The sequence below is a fragment of the Schistocerca americana genome, chromosome 1 (assembly GCF_021461395.2).
Source record: "Schistocerca americana isolate TAMUIC-IGC-003095 chromosome 1, iqSchAmer2.1, whole genome shotgun sequence".
Taxonomy (NCBI): domain Eukaryota; kingdom Metazoa; phylum Arthropoda; class Insecta; order Orthoptera; family Acrididae; genus Schistocerca; species Schistocerca americana.
Genome location: NC_060119.1, coordinates 708,013,190 through 708,038,031, shown reverse-complemented (window position 1 = coordinate 708,038,031; position 24,842 = coordinate 708,013,190). Strand labels below are relative to the sequence as shown.

The 24,842-nt window shown below is 39.5% G+C and overlaps 1 protein-coding gene across 1 annotated transcript in view; it reads left to right on the top strand.

The window, feature by feature from the left end:
- Nucleotides 1-24,842, top strand: part of LOC124609918 (sex determination protein fruitless-like) — a 458,799-nt gene that overhangs the window by 421,138 nt on the left and 12,819 nt on the right. The gene's annotated exons all lie outside the window — the stretch shown is intronic.

The following is a 24,842-nucleotide window of genomic DNA, read 5'->3' as shown; positions in this document are numbered from 1 at the left end:
TCACATCAGCGCACACTCCGCTGCAGAGTGAAAATCTCATTCTGGAAACATCCCCCAGGCTGTGGCTAAGCCATGTCTCCGCAGTATCCTTTCTTTCAGGAGTGCTAGTTCTGCGAGGTTCGCAGGAGAGCTTCTGTAAAGTTTGGAAGGTAGGAGACGAGGTACTGGCAGAAGTAAAGCTGTGAGTACCGGGCGTGAGTCGTGCTTCGGTAGCTCAGTTGGTAGAGCACTTGCCCGCGAAAGGCAAAGGTCCCGAGTTCGAGTCTCGGTCGGGCACACAGTTTTAATCTGCTAGGAAGTTTCACATCAGCGCACACTCCGCTGCAGAGTGAAAATCTCATTCTGGAAACATCCCCCAGGCTGTGGCTAAGCCATGTCTCCGCAGTATCCTTTCTTTCAGGAGTGCTAGTTCTGCAAGGTTCGCAGGAGAGCTTCTGTAAAGTTTGGAAGGTAGGAGACGAGGTACTGGCAGAAGTAAAGCTGTGAGTACCGGGCATGAGTCGTGCTTCGGTAGCTCAGTTGGTAGAGCACTTGCCCGCGAAAGGCAAAGGTCCCGAGTTCGAGTCTCGGTCGGGCACACAGTTTTAATCTGCTAGGAAGTTTCACATCAGCGCACACTCCGCTGCAGAGTGAAAATCTCATTCTGGAAACATCCCCCAGGCTGTGGCTAAGCCATGTCTCCGCAGTATCCTTTCTTTCAGGAGTGCTAGTTCTGCAAGGTTCGCAGGAGAGCTTCTGTAAAGTTTGGAAGGTAGGAGACGAGGTACTGGCAGAAGTAAAGCTGTGAGTACCGGGCGTGAGTCATGCTTCGGTAGCTCAGTTGGTAGAGCACTTGCCCGCGAAAGGCAAAGGTCCCGAGTTCGAGTCTCGGTCGGGCACACAGTTTTAATCTGCTAGGAAGTTTCACATCAGCGCACACTCCGCTGCAGAGTGAAAATCTCATTCTGGAAACATCCCCCAGGCTGTGGCTAAGCCATGTCTCCGCAGTATCCTTTCTTTCAGGAGTGCTAGTTCTGCGAGGTTCGCAGGAGAGCTTCTGTAAAGTTTGGAAGGTAGGAGACGAGGTACTGGCAGAAGTAAAGCTGTGAGTACCGGGCGTGAGTCGTGCTTCGGTAGCTCAGTTGGTAGAGCACTTGCCCGCGAAAGGCAAAGGTCCCGAGTTCGAGTCTCGGTCGGGCACACAGTTTTAATCTGCTAGGAAGTTTCAATATCAGCTTACTCTCAATCCATGAAGTTTCATTTTGTTCCTTCCCAACCTTCTTGGTGATGATGATGATGTTTGATTTGTGGAGTGGTCAACTGCACGGTCATCAGCACCCGTACGATGTCACAATTTTTACACAGTCCAATTTTTTTCACAGTCCAATCTAGCCACTGTTTCAAATGATGATGATGATGAATGAAGAGGACAACACAAACACCCAGTCCCTGGGCAGAGAAAATCCCCAACCCATGTGGGAATCGAACCCAGGACCCATTTTGGTGTTTCACTTTTTTTTGTCAGTCTGTGTAGATTACTGACAACTGGGCCCAGTGGGCTTCCTGTGTTCACATCATCAGTCTTTTCATTAAAGTGGTACATAAATAAAAAGTATTTAGAGCTTAGCACATTGAACAAAGTAGTCGGATCATCTCCATGGCTTGGCATGAATGTTTCATCAGCTCATTCAAGAAGTGCCTCACAAACCTCCACTCAATATTTCTTTTTCTGTTCAGTCAAATAACAAGGAACAAAATTTGCTGCAATCTGACACATTTTCAATGCTTTTTTCTTTGTTTTTTTTAAAAAAAACTTTCATGGCACAAAGAAAATGGAATTACAGCCTCATCTACAACTTCTTTGACAGTCATGTGATGGATGTCACATACCAGGTCCTTAATATTCTTAATGTGGGTGCCACCAGACGATGTTTGAAACTTTCCTTATTGATAATTATCTTTAATTAACTGAGAACAACTTAAGCAATGACAAAACATTCATAACAACTTGTTTGCCATAGAGTATTATCTTTGTAAGCTTGCTTATGAAGTTCATATATTTCTACAAATCTTTTCTCTATTGTTATGGAGAAATTCACATTGTATTATTATTTCTCTCTTAAATCAGACATTGGAAAAATTACCAAACACATGGGATATCCATAATATGGATAATTGGGAAGTTATGGATGATACTGATGACATGTCATTATAATTCTTTGTCATCACATAAAGAAAAAGGTGCAGCTAATTTTTGAACAGATCTCTTCTCTGTGAGTGCTAAATTTGCTTTGATATTACACTGATTATTTTATTTAACTGTGAATTTCAATGCATCAAAGTCAATACACAGAGAAAATTGATATCTCTGTTATCTTCTTTCTTCACATTGTGAGGTATTGTTGCTTTCTAATGGACCTTGTAAGCAATAGGGCCCCCTTCACCAAGCAGATGATAGAAGTGACTTATAAGTAATGGAACTCCATAACTACAATATGAAAAGAGTGGATGATATATACCACATAGAGGAGGCTTTGAGAAAAGACAGACACATTCCTTTTTCTATGTGCCCTTCTGCCACTCGGTGCCTCCTCTATGTGGTGAATATGTCTGTCCTTTCCATATTTTTGTCATTCCATCCTGAAATTTTATAACTGCTTTTTGTCTCACTATTTCCCAATACTTTAGTAGTCAGAAACTACTTGCCTCTTCTCTGCTAATCAGGGGACAGCCACCTATGAAGGCAGCCATTTCATATACCAACTCTGCTGTAAACAGTGCACAGCATTTTATGTTGGTGTAGCTTCCAGTCAGCTGTCCATCAGTATTACTCTTTTTCAATGACTGCTTCACAGTCTGGGCCATCTGGATCCTTCCCTCCACCACCACCTCTGAACTACACAGATGGGGTTTATCATTGCAACACATCCTTTGCTCCTGTAATTGTCTTGGTTTCAATCTCCAGTAACCCACTGTCCCCACATCATACACCCAACAGGTTCCTCTCCCTCTGTCTGGTCAGCCTCTCCCAGTTCACATTCCCACTTCACCTTCAGCATGCACTGCCCCCCCCCCTCCCTCCCCCCTCCCCACTGTTGACTCTGACAACCATGCATCACATGCTTATCTCTTGTGCTTGCTTCTATCCCACATTCCTAGCCATCAAAGTGGCTGCCTCCCTTCAAGCCACTAAACACCCACCCCCAACTCCTCCCCTGCTTCCCATATTTCTGTCTCTCTCTACCCAGCCCACACTGGACTGTTTGCCAATATGGAGTACTGGCACTGTGTGTCCAGCTTGTGCCATGTAGTGGCATAGGAGCATTGCAAATGTGTGTGTGTTTTCTGTGCATATTTGTACTTCATTAATTGTATTTATCTTTGTGTTTCAATGCTCTTGAGTCTTGATGATTGTTGAACATAATTATTCCATTTATTGCAGAAAGCTGTGCATGTTTATTATTTTGCGTGAAACGTGTTAAACTGGTAGTTCTTTAACTAAATCCAAATTCATATTTATTCGCATTTGCTTGAATAAATGTTATTTAAAACACATCTTTCTACTATGTTTACTCAGCCACAACATCTTTTAATGGTAGTCATACTTTAACGTGCTCAACCCCTCCTGTCATGACTATACAGACTGCTTGCCAAACAAGAACTGGGTTACAACAGCATATTATTCCTAAACTCCAGCCACAAAGTAAAAAAAAAAAAAAAAAACAGAGATATTTTTACACACACAGAAAATGCAATACAAAGATATTTAGAAGTTGACAAATAGTAATCATTCTTGAGTTTATAGTTTGTAGCCATTTTAACAACAGCTGTATTTAAATGCAGTAGTTTGCAAGAAAATGCCTTTTGCATGCTGCATATCTTTTTTTTATTTGTGCACCTTGATGTTTTTCTGTTTTTAGGAAGGCATCTTCAGTGGGTGTCCTGGAATATTATATAATTGTTTTGTAGATTCACATGCTATAAGAGATGATTATGACAAATAGCCATATGATCCCAATACTCTGAAGAACAAAATGTATTTATGATATGAGCAGACAAACCTCTGAGTGCAGTGAAGTAATTGGATGGACTGTCCTTCGAAGAGTCTATTGTGCTGGAGCCACATCAACTGCAGAGTCGATTAGGCCTCCTGGATATGCAGTGTTGAGGATGTCAGGTGGTGAGGTACGCTGGAAGGCATGCGGGTGAAAATTGTGGAGCTGGGCCAGCATTCAGTGGACCCAGCCGTAGTATGAATGTGTGGTGGCGTTAGGAGAAGGGAGAGTGAGCAGTGCATCATCAGGTATGAGTCTTACTGAAAATGGTGTGAGGTCTGATAGAAGTAGACATGGACCTGTGACTGTGAGGATGCCATCACTGGAGAAGTAGGAAGTTAGGGCTGCTGTATCAGTGTCATGAGACACTGCGAGGGTCTTAATGAAAGTGCTGCATAATGGAGCCATCTGTAGTCTGACAGTCCATGTCCTGTCCTTTGAAGAGGAGCTCATTGTCTATAATGTTGGTGGTGAGATCATCAGAAAAGAAATTACTGATGTCAAGACAAAGTTGAAAGGTCAGTGATATAGCGTTAGTAATGTGAAGGTTATTGGGCATTGGGTACTCGGCAGGCATCTTCATCCAATTTAGCATCGTTTAATGTCCATGCAGGTTTCACTCTGTTATTAAACACAGTTATTAGTTTTCCATTTTATAGGATGAAGGAGGTTCAGGTTGTCTTATCGAAGCACTTTGTGAGATCCTCTGCAGTGGGTAGTGGTGGGTGGGATGGGAGGTGGGGAGGGGGTGGTAATACAGGACATACTGTGTTGTCTCTCAACATGATGAAGTCACAATCTGCAAGAGTTTTGTGGATAAACATTTTTTGTACTGAGAGTTGAAGAGGTGGTGGTATTAAGAGGTGTGCTATGTGTTTTTTGACATGAGTGACTAGGTGTGAGAGATTGGTAGGTGTAGCTGTCGGACCTTGAAGTACAAAATCTGCCAGGAGGGACAGTGTCTCATCCTATAGAAGTTCAGCCAGTGATGATCCAAGACCATGTTTATGTGCTGAACCCACTCTACTACTACTGACAGTCTTGGGAGAGCCAGTCCTCACAAAACTCTACCATCTGGTGAGCAAGATGTATGAGACAGGCAAAATTCCCTCAGACTTCAAGAAGAATATAATAATTCCAATCCCAAAGAAAGCAGGTGTTGACAGATGTGAAAATTACCGAACTATCAGTTTATTAAGTCACAGCTGCAAAATACTAACACGAATTCTTTACAGACAAATGGAAAAACTGGTAGAAGCCGACCTCAAGGAAGATCAGTTTGGATTCCGTAGAAATGTTGGAACATGTGAGGCAATACTGACCCTACGACTTATCTTAGAAAAAAGATTAAGGAAAGGCTAACCTACGTTTCTAGAATTTGTAGACTTAGAGAAAGCTTTTGACAATGCTGGCTGGAATACTCTCTTTCAAATTCTAAAGGTGGCAGGGGTAAAATACAGGGAGCGAAAGGCTATTTACAATTTGTACAGAAAGCAGATGGCAGTTATAAGAGTCGAGGGACATGAAAGGGGAGCAGTGGTTGGGAAGGGAGTGAGACAGGGTTTTAGCCTCTCCCCGATGCTATTCAATCTGTATATTGAGCAAGCAGTAAAGGAAACAAAAGAAAAGTTCAGAGTAGGTATTAAAATCCATGGAGAAGAAATAAAAACTTTGAGGTTTGCCGATGATATTGTAATTCTGTCAGAGACAGCAAAGGACTTGGAAGAGCAGTTGAACAGAATGGACAGTGTCTTGAAAGGAGAGTATAAGATGAACATCAACAAAAGCAAAACAAGGATAATGGTACGTAGTCGAATTAAGTCGGGTGATACTGAGGGTATTAGATTAGGAAATGAGACACTTAAAGTAGTAAAGGAGTTTTGCTATTTGGGGAGCAAAATAACTGATGATGGTTGAAGTAGAGAGGATATAAAATGTAGACTGGTGATGACAAGGAAAGTGTTTCTGAAGAAGAGAAATTTGTTAACATCGAGTATAGATTTAAATGTCAGGAAGTCATTTCTGAAAGTATTTGTATGGAGTCAGGCCATGGATGATAAACATGGATGATAAATAGTTTAGTCAAGAAGAGAATAGAAGCTTTTGAAATGTGGTGCTACAGAAGAATGCTGAAGATTAGATGGGTAGATCACATAACTAATGAGGAGGTATTGAATAGAATTGGGGAGAAGAGGAGTTTGTGGCACAACTTGATCAGAAGAAGAGATCAGTTGGTAGGACATGTTCTGAGGCATCAAGGGATCACCAATTTAGTACTGGAGGGCACCGTGGAGCATAAAAATCGTAGAGGGAGACCAAGAGATGAATACACTAAGCAGATTCAGAAGGATGTAGGCTGCAGTAGGTACTGGGAGATGAAGAAGCTTACACAGTATAGAGTAGCATGGAGAGCTGCATCAAACCAGTCTCAGAACTAAAGACCACAACAACAACAACCCACTCTGAGCATGATGCAAAGGAGTGCTGGAAAGTGACACATGAGGGCCGTTTTTAATGTATAGTGATCGCATAGTACCTGAAAATTGCATAATTTAAAGAAGAGTGCTGACTCAAACTGTCTGTCCTGATTGACACTGGATAGCTGAATCTTTATATCCATATTTCAGTGAATGCTTTGGTCTTAACTTTTTAAAGTGGGGTTGTTTCAGTCCATTGTGTGACTTAGTTGATATCTGAGATAATATAGAGATAGCCATTGGAGGCTGGTAGTGGGCCAGAAAGGTCAATATAAACGTTTTGGAAGCATCCTTTAGGGTATGAAACTGACCTATTAGTTGTTTTTGCCCATGACATAGACTACTTTTTTGATATGTTATATGTGCATGAGCCCAAAGGCTGCAGTCATTTTTATGTTAGGCCAAATGAACCTATCAGTCACAAAGTGAGTGATCTATCCCTAATTGAATGGAGGGCAAATTCTGAGGTGCACCAGATTGTGAATCTGTTCAAAGATGGCTACACAGAAGTATTGAGGTACAAGAGCACATATCTTATTTTGAGAAATATGCATTATGTGGGGTGGTTCACACCTGCGATATGACAAAATTTGATTCTTAGGTTTGTGCCCAGATCATGGGTGGGTGCTTATAACTGTTAGTCATTTTTTTGCATGTCAATGAACTGATTGTAATAAATGGTAGATGACAAAGTGCCGATGCACATAAAATAGTCTGCTATGACATACTCTGTGTCTTTGAGGTGGCAGACATTCATGTTAAACTGGGCTACATAGTCCAAGTGCCAATACCATTGGGATCAGGGCTCTTTGGGTGAGTTGTAAATAGAGTACACCAAGGAGCAATGATCAGTGTAAATAATCAGGGGATGTTCTTCAGAATATTGCCTGAGATATCATACTGCCTGGTAGAGTGCCAGGATCTCCATGTTGTTGGTGGAATAGTTGCTTTGGGACAGAGTGAGATTGTGAGAGAAGAACTGGAGCAACTGTAGGATGAATCTCTTGTTGTAACACAGCCCTGAATGTCACTCATGTCTGCTGTTATGATGAACTGTGCATTGGGGAGGAGGTGTGCCAGTGAGATGGGCCTGGGTGAGGCAGTCTTCGAGGCATTCAAATCCTGACTACATTTGGTCTGTCCACATGATTTTACATTTGCCACTCGTATGTTTGCCAGCATGGGCTTGAGTTAGTTATGCTTGCAAAGATGCTGCTTGTGGAAGATGTCTTCTGCAGAAACTTGTCGTGTCTATGAATGTGTGGTTTTTGGAAGTCTTGTGGTGCAGGCAGTTGTCTGGAAACCTTGACACAGTGTGGTGTGGGTCTTCTTACTGATGCATTTACAATGTGTGCAAGGAAGATGATTTTTTGAGACAGACTTTTGCCTTTGTTTATTATGATACTGTTGTGAGAGAGGGTGTCAAAAACTTGTTTGAGGTTGTTATTGTGCAGTAACTTGTTAGGTGAGAAAATTAAGACCTCATTCAGGTGGGCACAAGAAAATGGGAACTTGAAGAGTAACCCACTGATGAAGTATTGCACTGTTTGTGCCAAGTTTTTAAGTCCATACGGCATGAACATAAAATCAGATAGTTTAAATAATGTGGCTATGGCTGTTTTTGGAATGTCATTCATGCACATAAGTGTTTGTAGATATCCCACTTTACAATCAATGATACTAAAAATTGAGGTGTTCTCTAAATATTAGGTGATGGCCTCTATGTTTGGAACAGGGTAGTTGTCTATGACAGTGAAAGCATTAAGGATTCTTTCAGATTCAAGCATGCAGGGCTAATAACAGAACAGCAACATGTATTAACTAATTTGATGTAGAAAACATCCATAGTTGTGAAATTCAATTCAGTTTAAATAAGTGATGAGTTTGGGGTACCAGAACTGATTCTCAAATTATCAAAACAGAAAAAGATGGTGCATTCTGAGATAACATGCAAACAATGTTAATATCGTACATACATGTGTCTAACTCATGTTTTCCAGTGACCATTGGCAGGACAAACATACAAACTTACTGAATTTTGCAACTTTGACTATTTTCTGCATAAATCTGGTTGAGAGTTCTATAGTCACCACACATCCTGACAAAACCCTCTTCCTTGGGGCCAGTTTTGTGGGTGAAGCCCAGGTAGTCTTGAAGGGGTGGAATGTGCGTAATTGTAAGAGTTCACTCGCTGATGCTTTGGCAATGATTAGTTGGTTAGGTGGTAATCAGCATGTCTGTGCATACTGGGGAGCCAGATGTGGTGATAATTTTATGGACTGTTGTGATCTTAATGGCACACTGTCTAACACACACTTGCAAGGTAACATTAAAAACTCAGTGGTGGATGAGTAAATGGATGGTGCTGTGCTGATATTTGAAGTTACTGCTGCAAGCAATGTTGTTGTCATCTCTGTGGGTGGCAAAAAGGTGCCATGTCAGTGTGTTTTGGGTATGTCAATGAGGAAGAGGTGATGAGTGGATGTGGTTGGTGAGTCAGTTGAGATACTGCTATGTCATGAGGAGTTCGTGTTTGATTTCTGAATTTTGTCTCTGATACTGTTGCTGTTGTGACATAGTTGACAGTTTACTTCACATATGTCTGACATGCAGAGGCACTTCTGAAGAAACTGATGACAGATGCATGGCCTGCATCTCAATAGAATAGGGAAGGATATGCTGGCTAGGTTGATAGCAAATTCTTTAAGAGGGGACACTGTAACTCATGGAAGTAATACTTTTTTAGGTTAAGCTCATTATCTAGACATTCAATATTGAAATAAGCTGTATCTGAAAATGTTAAGCATAATACTTGTGAAGACAAAAAAAGTAACAGCAAATTTACTACATCAAAATATCAGAAGTTTAAAAAACAAAATTAATGAATTTCAGATCTGTTTAGATGAGCTACAGTCTACAAATCCTGTTGATATTGTCTGTATTTCTGAACATAAATTAGGTAGTGAAACTGAAATGCTCAATATGGAAGGGTATACCTTAGCTTCAAAGTATTGTAGAAAAGAGACGGAGAAAGGGGAGTTGCCACTTACATTAGAAAGGGTCACAATTATAAAAACATTGACATTCTTAAATTCTGTAGTGCTCAGCATTTTGTAGCATGTGCCACACAAATAGAAACACACAAAAGAAAAATACTTATAATCACAATATACAGGGCTCCTACTGGTAATTTTCAGATACAGCATTCACTAAACAGATTGATGCAGTTTTAAATTTCTTAACTTCTAAAAATAATGAACTCATACTAAGAGGAGATTTTAATTTAAATTTTCTGGAGGATAGTTACTCAAGATCCATACTAGAGTCTCTTACCACTTCTTATAATCTCATTCCCTTAGTACATTTCAAAGCCAGGGTCACAGGTACCAGCAGCACTGCTACTGATAACATTTTCATAGACACTACCACACTAGAAAATCATAGTACAAATCCAGTATTTAATGGCCTTTCAGATCATGATGCCCAGTTACTTACATTTAATATAGTGGGGTCTGATTCAACTAATAACAGGAAGTGGGAAACTATATGAATAATAAATGAAACAGGGGTTGAAGGTATAAAAAACTGTTGAGGAATACAGACTGGATAGATGTATACAATTCACCCGGGATAAATGAAAAGTATAACTGTTTCTCTAATACGGTCATAGGTCACATTGAAAACTGCTGCCCTAAGAAAGTAATCAAAGAAAATAGATTAAATGTTTCACAACCTTGGATTACAAATGGAATAAAAGTATCTTGCAAAACAAAAGAAGACATTACTTAATGTCAAGGGAAAACAATGACTACAGAACTAAATCACATTACAAATTATATTGTAAAAATTTAAACAAAGTAATGAGAACCTCAAAATGTATTTATTTTCAAGGAAAAAGTAAAGGCCTCTAATAACAAGATAAAAACTGTATGGAACATAATAAAAAGTGAATCAGGGAAAACTAATCAGGCAAATGAGGAAATTATGTTAAATGTAAATAATGAGTTGATTAGAGATACCTCCTAAATTGCAGACCTTTCAACAAATTTCCCTTTCAGTAGCAGACAACTTAGGTTTGCATAGTTCCTAAGAAGACATCTTAAAATATTTTAAAAATGCATTTCTGCAGAAGTCTGACAAAATTCAGCTATATCCTACCTCATTGAAAGAGGTTTCTAATATTATTAGCTCTCTTAAAAACAAATGTTCCAGTGATTATGATGAAATCAGCACTACCATAATTAAAAGTTGCTCCTCAGAACTTTGTGACATACTGAGTTACTTATGCAATCAATCCCTCCACAGTGGTACTTTTCCAGATAGGCTTAAATATGCTATTGTCAAACCATTACACAAAAAAGGAGACAAATCACCTGTGGAAAACTTTTGTCACATTTCATTATTGGCAATATTTTCAAAAGTGTTTGGAAGGGTTATGTACAACAGACTTTATACACACTTAGTACAGAAAAACATTCTCATTCACAATCAGTTTGGATTTTGGAAAGGATTGTCAACTGATCAAGCTATATTCAGTTTTACAAATGATATATTAGAATTGATAAATCAAAAGTTATTACCACTTGGAATATTCCATGATATCACTAAAGCTTTTGATTGTGTTAAGCATGATATCCTCATACAAAAGTTAAAATATTATGGGATAACAGGGGTAGCAGGCTCATGGTTCTCATCCTATCTTTTTAACAGGAAACAGTTTATGTCTGTTTCCGGCTTAGCACATAACAATAGTCATTCAAAATATGAAACCACCAGACAAGGGGTGCCTCAAGGCTCTATTTTAGGTTCCTTGTTGTTGCTATTATGTATTAATGACCTTCCAGATGCAGTGCCACAAAATGCAAATTTTGTCTAATTTGCAGATGGTACGAGTATTTGTATAAAAAACAGTACCCATGATCTCACTGAGCAATCAGCTAATGAAATGTTTGTAAGGATCAATGGGTGGTTCACAGCAAATGGATTGTTACTGAATTTTGACAACACCCAGTACATACAGTTTAGTACCTCACAAAGAATACCTGACCCTAAAAGTATAATGTATTCAAACAATGAAATTAAAGCTGCTGACGGTGTCAAATTTTTAGGGCTACAAATTGACCACAACCTAAATTGGAAAACTCACTCTCTAGACTTAATGATAGCAGAAATAGGTGATTTAAAAATGAAGAAGTTAGTTTATTTGGCCTACTTCCATTTAATAAAGAGCTATGGAATCATCTTTTGGTGAAACTCCTCTCACAAAGAGAACATTTTCAAAATTCTGAAACGAGTCATTAGAATTATATCTGGTGCCAGTCCTAGATCATCATGCAGAGATCTCTTTAAGAAACTTGGTATTCTAACTACTACTTCTCAGTACATATACTCATTGATGTCCTTTGTCATTTCCAACATGTCTCTTTTTACACAATATAGTACAAAACATGATTATAATACCAGAACCAAAAACAGTCTGTATAAGGACTATAAAAGCTTAACATTAGTACAAAAAGAGTCAAATACATGGGTACCCACATATTCAATAACTTACCAGAGCATGTCAAATGTCTTGTAAGTGATAAAGATTGGTTTCAGAGTGAATTAAAGAACTTCCTGTTGGCTAACTCCTTCTACTCCATCGATGAGTATCTTCACAAGGATTATAGCTCATAACTCTGTCTGCATTAGAATTGTACAATATCCATGTATCTGAATGGAAAAAAAAACCTTCGACTCTTTCCACATCCTAGGGACTCCTCTTCAAGGGATCCATGGAGAGGCCACTGATCTTGTGAATGAGACTGTTGCCGGACAGATCCGTGATCAAGCTGAAGTTCAGAGAAGATCAGCAGTCATAATGTGTTCTGCCACATCTGCAGTGATAAATGTCCAGTTGAATTGTTCAATGAGGCCTAGGTTGAGTATATGAATCTGTGAGCCATGTACTCAGACTGTCAAATCGTTCACCATGTGGAGATGAGGAACAGGTTTGTAGATGGGTCTTGCACCTGGTGAAGAAGGCAGGAAAATGCTGACCTCAGAGCCTGTGTTGATAAGATATAGTTGGCTGCTGGTGCGATCATACACAAAAAATCTGTTATTGTAATGTCAGTGGGATGGGTTTGATCCACTATTGTCTCCATGAGTCTCAAGGTGACTTAAATATCTGGTGTGCCTCATGCAAATCATGCTGATTGGTTGGCTGATTTGGGGGAAGGGACCAAACACCAAGGTCATTGGTCCCTTCAGATTAGGGAAGGATATCAGCCATGCCCTACAAAAGTAATCATCCTGGCTTTTGCTGATGTGATTTAGGGGAATAATGGAAAAACTAAATTAGGATGGCTGGATGCAGATTTGAACCATCACCAAGGTCATTGGTCCCTTCAGATTAGGGAAGGATATCAGCCATGCCCTACAAAAGTAATCATCCTGGTTTTTGCTGAAGTGATTTAGGGGAATAATGGAAAACCTAAATTAGGATGGCTGGATGCAGATTTGAACCATCATCCTCCTGAATGTGAGTCCAGTTTGCTAACCACTGTGCCACCTCACTCAATTGCAAACCATGTGTTTGTTGTTGTTGTTTGTTATTGTGGTCTTCAGTCCAGACACTGGTTTGATGCAGCTCTCCATGCTACTCTATCCTGTGCAGGGTTCTTCATCTCCCAGTACCTACTGCAACCTACATACTTCTGAATCTGTTTAGCGTATTCATCTCTTGGTCTCCCACTGCAATTTTTACCCTCCACGTTGCCCTCCAATACTTAATTAGTGATCCCTTGATGCCTCAGAATATGCCCCACCAACCAATCCATTCTTCTAGTCAAGTTGTGCCACAAATTTCTCTTCTCTCCAAATCTATTCAACAAAAGCTTCTATTCTCTTCTTGTCTAAACTATTTATCGTCCATGTTTCACTTCCATACATGGCTACACTCAATACAAATACTTTCATAAACGACTCCCTGACACTTAAAACTATACTCGATGTTAACAAATTTCTCTTCTTCAGAAATGCTTTCCTTGCCATTGCCAGTTTACATTTTATATCCTCTCTACTTCGACCATCATCAGTTATTTTGCTCCCCAAATAGCAAAACTCATTTACTGCTTTAAGTATCTCACTTCCTAATCTAATTCCCTCAGCATCACCCAAATTAATTCGACTACATTCCATTATTCTCATTTTGCTTTTGTTGATGTTCGTCTTATATCATCCTTTCAAGACACTGTCCATTCCATTCAGCTGCTCTTCCAGGTCCTTTGCTGTCTCTGACAGAATTACAATGTCATCGGCGAATCTCAAAGTTTTTATTTCTTCTCCATGGATTTTAATTCCTACTCCGAACTTTTCTTTTGTTTCCTTTACTGCTTGCTCAATATACAGATTGAATAACATCGGGGATAGGCTACAACCCTGTCTCACTCCCTTCCCAACCACAGCTTCCTTTTCATGTTCCTCGATTCTTATAACTGCCATCTGGTTTCTGTATAAATTGTAAATAGCCTTTCGCTTCCTGTATTTTACCCCTGCCACCTTTAGAATTTGAAAGAGAGTATTCCAGTCAACAATGTCAAAAGCTCTCTCTAAGTCTACAAATGCTAGAAACGTAGGTTTGCCTTTCCTTAATCTATTTTCTAAGATAAGTTGTAGGGTTAGTATTGCCTCACGTGTTCCAACATTTCTACAGAATCCAAACTGATATTCCCTGAGGTCGGCTACTACCAGTTTTTCGATTCGTCTGTAAAGAATTTGTGTTAGTATATTGCAGCAGTGGCTTATTTAACTGATTGTTCAGTAATTTTCACATCTGTCAACACCTGCTTTCTTTGGTATTGGAATTATTATATTCTTCTTGATGTCTGAGGGTATTTCGCCTGTTTCACACATCTTGCTCACCAGATGGTAGAGTTTTGTCAGGACTGGCTCTCCCAAGGCTGTCAGTAGTTCTAATGGAATGTTGTCTACTCCTGGGGCCTTGTTTCAACTTAGGTCTTTCAGTGCTCTGTCAAACTCTTCACGCAGTATCATATCTCCCATTTCATCCTCATCTGCATTCTCTTCCATTTCCATAATATTGTCCTTAAGAACTTCGCCCTTGTATAGACCATCTATATACTCCTTCCACCTTTCTGCTTTCCCTTCTTTGCTTAGAACTGGGTTTCCATCTGAGCTCTTGATATTCATGCAAGTGGTTCTCTTTTCTCCAAAGGTCTCTTTAATTTTCCTGTAGGCAGTATCTATATTACCCCTACTGAGATAAGCCTCTACATCCTTACATTTAGCCATCCCCGTTTAGCCATTTTGCACTTCCTGTCGATCTCATTTTTGAGAAGTTTGTATTCCTTTTTGCCTGCTTCATTTACTGTGTTTTTATATTTTCTCCTTTCATCAATTAAATTCAATATCTCTTCTGTTACTCAACGATTTCTATTAGCCCTCATCTTTTTACCTACTTGATCCTCTACTACCATTACTATTATGTCTCTCAAAGCTACCCATCCTTCTTCTACTGTATTTCTTTCCCCCATTCTTGTCAATCGTTCCCTAATGCTCTCCCTGAAGCTCTCTACAACTTCTGGTTCTTTCAGTTTATCCAGGTCCCATCTCCTCAAATTCCCACCTTTTTGCAGTTTCTTCAGTTTTTATCTACAGTTCATAACCAATAGATTGTGGTCAGAGTCCACATATGCCCCTGGAAAAGTCTTACAATTTAAAACCTGGTTCCTGAATCTCTGTCTTACCATTATATAGTCTATTTGAAACCTGTCAGTATCTCCAGGTTTCTTCCATATATACAACCTTCTTTTATGATTGTTGAGCCAAGTGTTAACTATGATTAAGTTATGCTCTGTGCAAAATTCTACCAGGTGGCTTCCTCTCTCATTTCTTCCCCCCAATCCATATTCACCTACTATGTTTCCTTCTCTCCCTTTTCCTACTATCGAATTCCAGTCACTCATGACTATTAAATTTTCATCTCCCTTCACTATCTGAATATTTTTTTTATCTCATCATACATTTCATGTGTTTAGTTTGCGAAATTACTTGGTGGCCTGCAGCTGTGAGCAGTGACAGTGTATGTTGCATGTTACTAGCAGAAACAGTTTCACCGGGGTGTAACATGGTCACCATGTGTTGCAGTTGTGCAGACCAAATGAGGTTGAAGATGTTATTTGCAGACATGCATTTGGTGAGGTCAATGGCATGTCACATATGTGCAGAGGCATAGCCATTGGCAGTGTTGTGAACAAGTGTGGGCACAACATGGATGGCAGTTAGGTGAGGGTTTGTTGATGTAACATGTAGGTCATCTTGTTGGCTGGGTGCAGTAACATCCGAGTTGGTGGAAGTCAGCTCAGCTCGTGCTTGGCAGGCTGTTGCGTAAGTTGCCATGGAAACTGGGCATTATGCCTACCACCATTGTTGTCAACATTATTAATGCATTGATTGTGTTGTTTGATTGAATGTATTCAATCCACAACTTTAAGGTGAGTGTCTAAGGTTTCCTGGTTGTGGGTAACCACTGCCACCTGTACTTGTATGGGGAGCTTGACAATCCACAGAGTTCATAACATGTTGTCTGGCATGAGATGGATGTCAATCTGTGTATGAAGGTGGCACCAAAATTATGATGGGGTTTTGTCGTTTGACACTTCGTCATAAATGACGTGGCGAATTTGCTCTTCCAGGGAGCAGCTCAGATGGCAGAGTAGAGCAGTTTTTGCAGATTCATGTTTATTGCCTGTTTGAGGGCCTAGTTTTATATCACTTGTTGTATCTATATTTTCCCCCAAGCCGGTTAGTAGCATGATGAACTTGGTGGAATCACCAATTGCACCATTTGATGTGAGGATATTGTCTGCAATGACATTCTACAAAATAGGTTACTCTAGCTGGGAAGGTGGCAGTTTGATATGTAACCTGTAGTTGATAGATCACCATGATGATGTTGACAGGGGAATACAGCTGAGCACATATAATCAGTAAGCAGCATGATACGGTGCACAGAGGGTGGCATGGTAGGTGATGCAGCTGGCTGCATGAGTTCCTGAATGATCATATTTACATGTTCCACAGCTGTCTGATCAAAAGCAATTAAACACGTGTCCAACAGATTGGATTGCCATGGCTCAGGTGTAGTTCTATGGTTCTGAGCAAAATCACAAAGTACATTGAGTGGCACACTTCATTGTTCTGCACTGTTGCACACTAATGTAGCACCATACAAGAGGGTGTCACTGTCACTTTTTATCATTCAAGTTGCATGCAAGGTGATATCCATAGAGACTGCCAGTGAAAACTGCACAGCTCAATTTGGGCACTATGGAATCATTGTCGTCCTGCAGTAGTCACATATGTTGAATTTATATTTGACCATGATCATTGGGCATCACCAATGTAGATCCAAAGGGTATAAGAGATGATTAAAATGAATAACAACATGATCCTGGTTCTCTGAAGAACAATATTTATTAATGATATGGGCATACAAGCTGCTGATCAGAGTGATGTCATCAGACCAGCTATCCTTTAAAAGAGTCTTTTGCTCTGGAGTGAAGTTGATCACCAGAAATGTTACCTCATGAAGTAGTGTTCACACAATTTCACTATCATGTGTAAGTCGTAATTTAATACAGTTCATGGAAGTCTTTTTATATAAAAAACTGAAGATGGCTTTTTTAAAGTGTAAAATGCTTCTGGGTGCAGAAATAAAATAAAAAGTTAATATGCAGCATGAAAAATGCATTCTTCTTGTTGACTACTGCAATGAATCATTTTCAGTTTCTTTTGTGTAATTGCTACAGTAATTTGAGATTATGAAAAATAATTCTGTGAACTGAAATAATTATTCTGAAATATTTTTTTATTATATTTTGTAATGGGGAAAGGCAAATAAAATTTTCTAATAGCTGTTTTTTCAGTGTAACAGGATGACACACATAACTGTTATTAATGTAATCATACCAATTGAAATGATCTCTTGTACCTTAAACCTTTACAGCATCTCATATACCATCTTCATCAATTTGCTCTTTCTTGTCCATAATGTTCTCTGCCAGTTTCTTTGTTTATATAGTGCTTCTGTATATAAAGAGAAGTTAAATGAAAATGAGACAAATGTCAACAAAATAAGTAAACTGTTCATTATTTCAAAATAATCACCATAACTGTTAATACATGTATCCCACTGTGAGGCAAAATGATCAATGCCTTCATGGAAAAATATTTACATTTTCCTATGGAAACACAACTGTACCGAGGCATGCACATTTTCATCCAACGCAATCAACAGCCACAAGTATTTTTCTTCAGAGCTCCAAAAATATGGAAATCACATGTTGAGAGATTTAGACTATACAGAGGCTGTTAAGGGCTTCCCAGCAAAACTTCCACAGCTTACAGAAAACAACCTTGGTAGAAGTTTCCCTGGGAAGACCTTACACATCCTCCATGCAGTCCCAATCTCTCCCCATGTGATTTCCACATTTTTGGAGCCCTTAAGAAAGACATTCATGGCCATCAGTTGTTTAAGATGAAGAAGAACACATGTGGGTACAATTATAGTTCTTCAGGCAACAGCAGATATTTTTCTGTGAAAGTATCAACCAACTTATTGCACAGTGGGATAAATGTGTTAACAGTTATGGTGATTACATTTGAAATAACAAACATTTTACTTACTTTTTTCCATCTGTCTCATTTTCATTTGACTGATCATTATATTAATCTCACATTTCAGGCTTCCCTTCTTAGCTTAGTACTGGCCTCTCATTTGGGGTCTTCATGTTCATAAAATTGATTCTCTTTTCTTCAGGGGTTTCTTTAATTTAGTTGCACTGATGGGCCAAAACATGATGACCACTGCTCATCACAAGACTGACAACTGCTGCTGATTGTGGGACAAAGGAGATACTCATGAATGGAATCAATGTACCCCATCTGTCTGCATTTACAGTAAACTGGATGTATATATGTAATAAAGGTGTTTGTGAAGCAACTATCTGAGGTGGGAGTTGGGTACCAACACAGTATTCACCCATTTGGGGTGGAGGGGGGGGGGGGCAGGGTGGGGAGGGGGGGTTGGGGGAGGGAAACTGCCTAGAAATAACATCTGGACTGCCCAGCACACTGGCCCTCACCATTAATGCCCTGGGGTGCCTTCTTGTGTTCAGGGTACTTTAACATGAGCAGCTACTTGGTGTGGAGAGTCACAAGATTGAATCCCAGCTGGTGGTGTTGCAAGCATGTGATGCAGTAAGGAAAGTATAGAAGTGGAGTAGAGGTGAATGGGGAATGATTCCAGCAACAATATGGGCTGTAATTGTGAAAAATCCACTGACGTAAGTGATTTTGATAAAGAGCAGGCTGTTATGGCCTAGCACATGGGGGAGCACCTTGAAAATCATGAAGCTGGCTCTTTGGGTGATTAAGTGGTGCTACTGTGAGTACTATGGGATGTGGTTGAAGCTAGTGAAACTGCAATCAGGCAGCAAGGTGTTGGATGTCGATGCCCAATCACAGTAAATGCACGTTGGAGGCTTTCCTGCTCCGTACAGCAGGATAGATCTGTGCCAGATCTGGTAACAGAGTACAATGCTGGTTCAGGCATAGGTGTTACGGAACACACCATTCAGTGCACAATGTTGAACATGAAACTCCACCGGAGACAATCTCTGTGTGTTCTCATGTTGCCCTAATTATATCAACAGTCATGGTTGCAGTGAGCATGAAATCATTATGTTTAGACTGTGGCACTGCTTCTTAGGTTAGCCCATCTGCCCTGGCAATGTCATACCACATAAGATAGGAAAAATCAGTTTTTAATTGTCCTGAGGCCAAAATCTACATGCAAAGCAAAATAACATCAATTTTTAATTTTCCTGCAGCCAAAAACTGCACAAAAAACAAAACAACATTGGTTTCTAACTGTTATGATACTAGTGTAAAATATGTTCAGTTTACTGTCCACCATTTCCTGTTATTTGCCCTAAGCTGAAATCAAGAAACAGCATGTTCCACAACAGATCAGAGTGTCCCAGGGGTCACATTCAGAGTGTGTTGTGCAGTGTGTGACTCAGTACTACAGTGTTCATTATTGGAGAACTGAACACAACATCTTCCAGATAAAGCCACAGTCAGAAGTCTCACAGATTAAGATCAGGTAATCTGCAAGATCAACCTTTAGGGAAATGATCTCTGATAATTTTAGCATTTCTCAAATGCCTCTGCAACAGCTCCTTCATTGGCTGTGCAATTTGTGGAGGAGTGTCATCTTCCATAAAAGTGGTCTTATCCACACATCCATGCTGTTGTAAGGTTGGAATGACATTGGTGCACAAGACTCTCATAGCATTTACCATCAATGGTACAGGTAACAGGACCCACAGGATTCTTCTCCACGAAAAATATATGGACCTATGATAAATGATGCTGTAAACCCACTCTACACAGTCACCTTTGCAGAATGAAGTGGTACAATCTGATGTGTGTGCCGATTTTCTGTGGCCCATATTCTGCAATTCTGCTTGTTGATGTGTCGTTGGAGGTGAAAATAGGCTTCATCTCTCCACAGAATGTTCCATGACCATTGATTGTCCACTTCCATATGAGCAAGAAATTCCAGAGTGAATGTTTGTCTTGTTGGCAGGTGAGCAGTAAGCAACTCCTGAACATTGGTGATTTTGTATGGATAGCAATGTAGGATGTTTAGTAGTACGATTTTATGCACCATGCTCAGAGGAATGACCAATATTTTGGCAATTTCCTGTGCACAGTATGTTTGTACACCACTGCTTGGCCCCTCCTGCAATGCTGTGGCCATATCTTCAAGAGTCATTCAATAAATTGTTTTTCTCCCTCTGCCACATTGAACTTCAAAAGAACCTGTCTTTTCAAATTTTGTAATTATTCTCTCCAGTACCTTAGCAAACATCATGTCAATGACTTTTTTCATACTCTTGAGTGCCCAGAACTTCTGTGGAACTACTGGCACACAATTCTTGTTCATGGAGACAGTCGTGTTGGGCATCTCAGATGCAAACTGAGGAACAGCAATTTTGCATATACATCTGTCATTGTACATATTCTGTTGCTTAAAGCATTGGTCAAATTATTGATAATTTTTTTGTTCCATGATGTTTCTCCCTGCATCAATTATATACTGTTCAATCTAACATCATACTGAGCTGTGGTTCTTTTTCTACAGCAGTCTGAAATTGGTACTTTAATTGTGGGCACCCAAAACAACAGATAAAACTACAATACAGTAATATAAAATAATAACAAAATTTTGCAGGAATTAGAAGGACTGTAAGTCCAGAATTCTTCCATTTTGATGGCCTTATCACTTGATGCATATAGGTCTTGTGGGGTCCAAGGATTAGGCAGGTTTCTGCAGAAACCTGCCCTGCTCACAGGATTCATCTTTATTCATGAAATGCTACTTTCAAAGGTTCATCTTGCATTGTGACACTCATGTTCTCAATTAATTTAGTGCCTTCCATGTCATGTACAGTAGATGAAATCCCATGGCAGGTTCCTCTTTGACAGTCTCCACAACCCTTTCGCTTAATAAATTTCACCATAGCTCTTTTTGGCAAGTTCCAGGTGCTAATGGAACTGCTGATGCTGTGCACATGAAGCTCCTCCTTGACATTGCCCTTCTTTTCATTATTACATTATTATACGCCCCCCCCCCCCCCCCCCCACGCATTACTCCTATTTAATTTTGTGTTGATAACTCAGAATTCAGCTGACCAGAAGTTCTTTTCATTCTACCATTGCACTTCACAGATTCCTGCTGCATATAACTTTGATCTATACATTTCTCTTTTCAAATTCTGCATTGCATCTACATGATTGAGGGATCTAACATTTCATACTCTGACCCATAAAACACCAGAATGAAAACATCTTCCTAAATATTCCCTCCCTGGTGATTCAAAGTGAAAACTATTTTATCTCCAGTATAATTTACTCCAGGTGGATGGTATCATTATTAAATGATATGGGACAGCCACATTACATTGAGAAATATAATGGCTGTTTTCTCTGTGCAGTTGGCCATTCATAGTACCGACATCGGACGTCCATATTGGCTAATGTTATAAGGCCCTCTTCACTCGAATATCCTAACTGTTCTACATCTACATCTACGTGGATACTCTGCAAATCACATTTAAGTGCCTGGCAGAGAGTTCATCAAACCACCTTCACAATTCTCTATTATTCCAATCTCGTATAGCGTGCGGAAAGAATGAACACCTATAACTTTCCGTACGAGCTCTGATTTCCCTGATTTTATCATGGTGATGATTCCTCCCTATGTAGGTTGGTGTCAACAAAATATTTTCGCATTTGGAGGAGAAAGTTGGTGACTGGAATTTCATGAGAAGATTTCATCGCAACGAAAAACAACTTTCTTTTAATGATGTGCCCAAATCGTGTATCATTTCAGTGACTCTCTCTCCCACATTTTGCAATAATACAAAACATGCTGCCTTTCTTTAAACTTTTTTGATGTATTCCATCAGCCCTATCTGGTAAGGATCCCACACCGCACAGCTGTATTCTAAAGGAGGACAGACAAGTGTAGTGTAGGCAGTCTCCTTAGTAGATCTGTTACATTTTCTAAGTGTCCTGCCAATAAAACACAATCTTTGGTCAGCCTTTCCAATACATTTTCTATGTGTTCCTACTAATTTAAGTTGTTTGTAATTGTAATACATAGGTATTTCATTGAATTTTCAGCTTTTAGATTAGACTGATTTATTGTGTAACCGAAGTTTAACGAGTTCCTTTTAGCACTCATGTGGATGACCTCACACTTTTTGTTATTTAGGGTCAACTGCTACTTTTCACACCATTCAGATATCTTTTCTAAATCATTTTGCAGTTTGTTTTAATCTTCTGATGACTTTATAGTCAATAAACGACAACGTCATCTGCAAACAACCGAAGACAACTCTTCAGATTGTCTCCCAAATCATTTATATAGATGAAATGAAATGTCATGTGATGAGGGCCTCCCGTCGTGTAGACCATTCGCCTGGTGCAAGTCCTTCGATTTGGCGCCACTTCGGCGACTTGCACGTCGATGGGGATGAAATGATGATGATTAGGACAACACAACACCCAGTCCCTGAGCGGAGAAAATCTCCGACCCAGCTGGGAATCGAACCCGGGCCCATTGGATTGACCACTCAGCTACCGGGGATGGACATTTATATAGATAAGAAACAGCAAAGGGCCTGTAACACTAACCTTGTGGAATGCCAGAAATCACTTCTGTTTTACTCGATGACTTTCCATCAGTTACAGTTGCACAGTAATTTAGTGGATTAATCCTACTACCTTTCTTGAATATTGGTGTGACCTGTACAACTTTCCCTCCCCCACACACCATTGGGAGGCTTGCAGAGTATAAATGTAGATGTAGATGTACTACAAACTGTGACCTCTCTGACAGGAAATCACAAATTGAGTCACATAACTGAGACGATATTCCATAAGCACGCAATTTCACTATGAGCTGCTTGTGTGGTACCATGTGAAAAGCCTTCCAAAAATACAGAACCAATCTGAAATCCCTTGTCAATAGCACTCACCACTTCATGTGAATAAAGAGCTAGTTGTGTTTCACAAGAACAATGTTTTCTAAACCCATGTTGACTGTGTGTCAATTGACCATTTTCTTTGAGGTAATTCATAATGTTCAAACACAACATATGTTCCAAAGTCCTGCTGCATAATGACGTTAATAATATGGGCCTGTAATTTAGTGGATTAATCCTACTACCTTTCTTGAATATTGGTGTGACCTGTGCAACTTTCCAGTCTATGGGTACGGATCTTTCATCGAGCGAATGGTTGTATATGATTGTTAAGTATGGAGCTAATGCATCAGCATACTCCAAAAGGAACCTAATTGGTATACAGTCTGGACCAGATGACTTGTTTTTAGTAAGTGATTTAAGTTGCTTCACAACTCCGAGGATATTTGATATTTACTTCTACGTTACTCATGTTTGCAGCTGTTCTCAATTCAAATTCTGGAATATTTACTTCATCTTCGTTTGTGAAGGCATTTCAGAAGGCTGTGTTTAGTAGCTCTGCTTTGACAGCACTGTTGCCCATATATCTACTGACAAACCTCCTGCCCTTCTTCAAGAATCCAGCCTCTCAACAGGGATCTCTCCAATGTGATTTCATGCACAGAAGTAAAAGCAATCAATCCAGTCAACCTCAGTAATTATTTTCCATATAAGAAGACAGCTAACAGTATGAAGAAAGTTTGCTGCTCATTGAATTGGAAAGGCAGTGAGCAGTGAGCAACTGACAACAACATCAGTGATTCTTAAGAAAGTTAACAAACATACACAGAACACATTCATAACCATCTGTGCTATCAAGCCTACACGCCATGCCACTACATTCAGGGGTATGCTTCCTGGAGGGAGGGACAAGATAATTATCCAGTTTTAATTGAAATTATACTATTAGAATGTTTCTGTATCATGTATTAGTTATGAAGATAATTACATTGAATACTGGTTATAAAAGCACACTGCATGCAGTTTATTAATGGCTTTCATGTTTCTGATAATGGTAATTTTAAATCAGAGCTACATTTTTACTCTTGTATTGATTGTTGGTAAAAGGCAATCAGTTCAACCACCCTTGACAACCATTTTTCATTCAGAAACACAACTAATTGTGTGATGACAGTTTGCTGCTCATTGAATCTGAAATGCATTGAGCATCAGAAAGCAGTGTTAGTCATTCTTAAGACAGTTGACACACACAAACTCAAACATTCATTACCACAGTTTTCCCTTGCACACACACACACACACACACACACACACACACACACACACACACACACACACACAAACACAAACACACACACACACACACTCTCTCTCTCTCTCTCTCTCTCTCTCTCTCTCTCTCTCTCTCTCTCTCTCTCTCTCTCTCTCTCTCTACAGTATCCATTGTTCTACATGGTACAAGATATGCATAACATTTCTCTAGTTTGTCATCTGATTACATTATTTACTGCATTTCTGAGTTACATAAGGAACTAATGTTTCATGCCTCAGAAGCGTGCTTTGCACTAATAATGCGCGTTTTAAATTTACTAAAGTACTTGTGAAGATAGTATGTTTGGTGTCTATACAATAACTTTTTTCTTAATGGTATAAAATATTGATACATACCCACCAGAACTTTAGGCTGTTTCATACAACATTGTTTGTGATGACTGGAAAATTTATTCAGCACTACATTTTTCAAAGGAAATGAATTATTACAATCTGTA